Below are 5,841 nucleotides of genomic sequence, written 5' to 3'. Positions count from 1 at the left end.
CTTCCAAGACTGGCTGAAACGACATCCTTCTCTTGGCAGATTAGCCTAGAGGGAGAAAGGAAAAACTGCCTATGAAATAAGGCACATGAATCATATCAGCTAAAAGGCAATGAGCCCAGAGTTCCCAGATTTTAGTGGCTCATGTTGTGAAAACTCCAATGTGGTTACGAAAGAAAGCTGCAATCCACACTCAGGTTTTGAATGAAAAGGTTTAGACTGATATGCTGGGGAGAGCATTCAGGGCTTTGAGTGTATGAAAGAGGAGCTTGAGGCTCAGAGAGGAGAAGCATATCCATCTGGAGAGACCAGCATAGGTCCTAAAACCTGCAGATCTGCATTAGCAGGGTGATGTTCTGGAGTTGTTCTGGTCTTCTTCACATGAGCAATATCATAATATGGAAAGAAATGAAGTACAGGATGACAAGTGAAAATGGTCTGGGGAGAGATTCAGTGCTATGACAAGAACACGTGGCTAGGGAGCAGCAGCAATGAAAGTCTGGTCCAAGAGCTTTTCAGCAGTAAGCAAGATCAACAAAATTTATCTTCTGCCTCTGGATACATGGGGTCAAGCTAATGGTTTTATTAAGTCGGTGTACCAATAAGATTTCAAAATGAGATAAAGCTAAACTGTTGTGGATAAATTGCCACAGACACTTCAAGATACAGACTGTGGGCCAAATTCTATTCTATGATGGACTTTCTGACGCTGTGTGCTTTGACTAGGTTTCTGTTGGTGTGGCTTCTGTCACCTCTTGTCTGACCTGTACTTTTTTCTCCACTTCTTCATGCAAGAGGCCAGGTAGCTACCAATATATATGTTCTGATTTGAAGACTGAAAAGATAATCCACAGCTAAAATAATGTGTGTTTAATCAACTGTCCATCGAGGTATGGAAGAAAAATGTTTTTTTTTTCTTTTGAATGCCTAGATGTATAATTGCCTGGTAGACCAGAAATATGTTTTAGTCTCTTGTGCAATTAAAAAAAAAAAAAAAAAAAAAGTATGTCTATATGTTTTGAAACAGAAACTTGGTCTGATCTCTTGGGTAAATACTATGCCTTTTAGAACTAAACATAAAAGATATACTAAGAATATTTTAAAGGAGAAGCCTGAGTGTTCTAGCAAGAGTTGGCATGAATCAGAAAGGCCTGCATGACACTATCTTCTGTAGTGATCAAAATGCTCTAGCTGTGGTTGAACTCCTTTTGCTCAGTGCCATAATTTCAATTCTTTTAGTAGAAAAACTGGATGTGCTTGAATAAGTGATCAGCACATTCCTGTTAACAGAATCTTAAAGTGCTTTGCTGTGTTATAGTGGAAAGCTGCTTGCAACTTCTGTCACTGACTCTTCCCTGATGAGCCACAATGCTCTGCCAAGAACTTGGAGTCACAGCACAATAGGGCAGGGGGCTGTGAAAAGCTGCACTGTGGAGATAGGAAAAGCAATGGCAAGGCACAGTCATACTGCTGCTTGACCCCAGGGTTTCATCTGTTTGTGATTTGTATTTGCTCACATTAGAGCTGGAAAAAGTTTTTTGAAATCTCTCCAGATAGATTAAGTGATCTTATTTCTACTTTTTTCCCTCCCATAGTCTCCAAAAATAACTACCTGATATTCTTGATAGGAAAACTGTTAAACACATTTTCTTTGTGTGTATATCTGCATTTTTCCCCTGTTACAGACTGAATGGACAGAGTTGAACACGCTCAATTTCCATTTTCCTGTAAAACAACTGTGTTCTCTTAGGAAGTTTAGTAGACCTTCATTAAGTATTGGTACAACATTTAAAGCTTTGGCTTAAGAATTTGTGTTACTCAACAATGTTTTTCTATTTTTGCTATCTTTTTAGATAACAGACATGAAGATTTTTATTAATGTGCAATTTGAAGGAGACTTACAATTTAAGAGATGTACAATTTAAGAATCCTTTTTTGGTTTGTGGACTTCCTATCTCTATGTACATTAAACTGTATATTCCATTTCAAATATGGGGGTTACCTGCATTTTCTGCAATTTTTTGCTTCCAAGGAAAGAGATGAGCTACAGAACAATGTTAATACCAAAATAAATGAGCAGAAACTGCTCATGAATGCTTTGTGCCTGAAAATTGTAACAGAATTTCTATTGAGTTTCTAGCTGTTACAGCGGTGAGGCTACAGAACAATCTCGCCATAGTATGGTAAGCCCAAAATCTAATATACATACACATAGGTATGTTTATATGTTAAAAAAAAAAAAAAAAAGAACCTGATTGAACCTGATAAGCTTCTGAGGAGTTTCATGAAAGAGTTTGTATGATTAGTCCTCGTAAGAGCAAGGAACTGAACTCTCAACCTAGAAGTCCTTTCAGGTCTTACATTCCTAAAAGCTGATTGCCTTTGGAACCCTACAAGCTTTATTTTTGATGGGTTCAATTAATATTTGTCTCTGGATAGGGAAGAGATTTGGAAATGGGGGTAGGTTGTATTTCAGATGCTGAAACCCCTCTGGGACTGGCACTGGTTTGGACCTTGAGCACACCCATGATGGGTATTAATAAAGGGGTTACAGGTAGAAACCAATGTTAAAAAAAGTACGTGAAAGATGTTGAGGCAGGTACAAACATGGGAGTCATGAAGACCCCTGGGAACTTATAAGTATGCAAAACCCACTACTGAGGGCTTAAACAGCAGCTAGTCAACCTAAACTGAAAGTCCAGCAGGCTTGTCCACATTTCAAACATAGTAATGAAATTAAAGAAACTTTCACTTCTTCAGCTTGTTTAGAAGATTATATTTTTAAATCAAGACTTTATAATGAATCTGCTCAGGTAAAGGGGGGTGAATGGTTCTGTGAGGACTCGCTGCCCTGTACTGCCACCGTGCTGCTGTGGCTTTCCACCCATACACTGAGGAAAATCACAAGCAGTTCTGTAGCATTTCTCCAGAAGCCCAAACCTCTCATTGCCAAATACTGCACCATTTAAGCAGGTACGTACTGAAACTGTTATACTATTTCCTGGTGTAAAAGATAAACTAGGAGACCTGTAAATTTGGCTGAGTGAAATCTTTGGGTGTACCTCACTGGGCAGATACTGTGGATGGAGCTGCTGCCTCATCAGTCAAGGATTCCTTCCTGGAGCTGTTTGCAAGAACCTGCTGTGGTTGTCACTGTCCTTTTTGCATATAATCTTGAAAGCCATGTTTCATGATAGAGCATATCTACTTCTTGGCAGTGATAAAGTGGTATTAGCCACACAATTAAGATAATTACTGCATTTTTGTGGGTTGGACAGGCATGGTGCAGATAAGGTTAGTGGGGTTGGTCACTATTTCATTCTGGTAGACTTGTTATTGCATGTTGTCACAATCTGCCACTCAGGGAGTATATGTAGACCTTTGTAAATCTTAGACACAGCAAAATAGAACAAGCTCCAAGAGGGTTCCTCTGCATTTACGGTCAAAGTCGGATGCTCCTGTCTTTACTTTTCTTTCTGATTCTGGTGGGTGGAACTTTTGTGAAAAATCTCATGCTTATCTGTTTGAGTGCAGAGGGAGCACCGATACATTTTGGTGTTTCCTTTGAAAGAAAAGCAGATCCTAGGAATAAATTGTATGCTTTGAAAATCTGATGATAAAATGCAGAAGGAAAGCACATCGAGAAAGGGATTTCACACTAAAATGAAAAGAGAGGTGGCTACGAGATGATCATTTCAGTGGTAGCCTATACAGTGTTATGCCAAAAATTGCAAAAGGCCTTGTGAATTAGGGATGAGATGTGCTAAAGGAGAAAATAACCAGCAAGAGAGTGGATGGAGTGGAAGTCGTGTAGGATTATATTACAAGGAGAATGTAGAAGTCTGTACATAGTTTCCTGCCTAAGTGGATGCTGATAATACCAACATTAATTGCCAGAGATTTTATGTTTAAGATACCCTAGGGTCTGCTTCAAATGAAGCAGGATGAATTATTTCAGGAATTGCAGAAGTCAAAATCAGTAGAGAATATGGGTCAAGTGCCCGCAGAGAGCTACCTGCTCAGGTAAGTGCCATCAAATCCCCCTCCACCATCACGGCAGCACATCAGCCAGGTGGGTCATGAAGTTTGCAACTTCCTGTTTTGCCTGCTATGCCCCTCCATTTCTGTATTACAACCCTTTTTGGCCACAACTTCTGTCACTTTAGAAGAATGGCAGATATTTTGAGGATCCTTCTTTCTAGGGTTGCTTTGGCTACTTGAGTAATTTTGGATTGTTTAAGGAGGGACAGTGTCATCTCCTATGCAGAATCGTTTCTTACACCGTGTGTGTAATGTGTAGGTGATCTGTAAGGTTCTTGGGTTGTTGCAGACCATGTGTCATACTGTTATAATTGATTTAACCTCACCAAGAACAACTGAGAACACCTGTTTTTCTAAGTGATTCTTTTTCTTCACATATGTCACAGCTATTCTCATTATTTACAGTGTATTTTTAGAATTCACATTTAATCACAGCGTAAAAGTGCAAAAGTCTATTTTTCCACAAGAAAAAAAAAGTTTTTAATTATCTTGTGGGGCTTTTTTTGTTGTTGTTTTTGGTTTTTTGGCTTTTTTTAAAAATAATTCTATCATGTTTTTGACAGCTAAATAAATGGATTTTATTAAACAGGATTATGGGCTGAGATTATTTAGTATTCCTTTTTTATTATCTGGTGTAGCCTCTGCTGGGAGCTGTGAGTTTCTTTTCTTCATTTCCAACATTGATTCTTGCATTAGATGGTTTCATTGAATAATTAATATACTTCCTGTGATTGATGATTTGCATGGCCTGAATATTAGGTTATCAATCATGACCCACTTGTTCTAATGTAATCATATTGAAAACGTGTCAAAAGCTGTTTACCCAACAATGACAACAGGAGCTGTGATATTGAAGGTGCTTGATACACTACAACAGAAAATATCCTGGTTGAACATTCATAATGCAGAGATTATGAGTTTCTCAAATTGATGTAACAAAAGCCTGGAGCCCTTGGTGAGAGTTATCAGCTCCAATAAGAAAAGCCCTTTTTTCAGCTAGAAAACCGTACTGATTTCTTTGCCTTTTATCAGCTGCTTAGTGACTTTTTGAGCCTACAGTGTAAAGTAATTATGTTCTGTGCTGCACAGCATAAAGAAACAGAACAAAAAAATGGAAAGCGTTCTTTTTTTTTGAAAAAACGAACGATGCTGCCTGTATCTGTTGTTACTGGAAGGAATGAGCATCGTTAAGGTCTTTCCACGGTTTGCTTTTAGTGGATTACCACAAACATTGAAAAAGTGGGTTTTACTTCTGTGGGAATCATTAAAGCAGAACATTACATTTTAATTCTCAGCATATAATGCACATTTCACTTGCAGTGTATTTCTTAGCTCATAGGTGGTTGTTTCTGCAGACCATATTGGTTCCATTTCAATACCCTGTTGCTCTTTACCTCGGCCAACTGCAATGGCAGGTTTAGTTGTGTATATTCATTTCATTCTTTCCTTTTTCCTGTGACAATTCATATTAACACGGGAATTTTATTGTGATTCAACTTCATAAACTCATACTGATGGAAATGTTTCCTATGACCAAAGTATAATTGCTCATGTAAGACAAAGCTGCATGGGGTGGAAAAGTCTAAAGCACTGGGCTTTATAATTCTAAGCAGCAAAGCAAAGCCATTTCCTTCAACCTCTGCCTGACTTCCACTTTGGACTGTAGCATACACAGATTTTTTCAGTCTGCTTTGTTCACGAAAAGTCATGCAGTGATGCTTTTCCTAACATTTCACAGTGCTTTACTCCTCATGTCACCTTTTGGCTTTGATGGAGTACTCAAAAACTCTGCTCCTTCCAGCT

Source organism: Anomalospiza imberbis, chromosome 2 (assembly GCF_031753505.1).
Source record: "Anomalospiza imberbis isolate Cuckoo-Finch-1a 21T00152 chromosome 2, ASM3175350v1, whole genome shotgun sequence".
NCBI classification, from domain to species: Eukaryota; Metazoa; Chordata; class Aves; order Passeriformes; family Viduidae; genus Anomalospiza; species Anomalospiza imberbis.
This window is presented reverse-complemented; position numbering follows the sequence as displayed.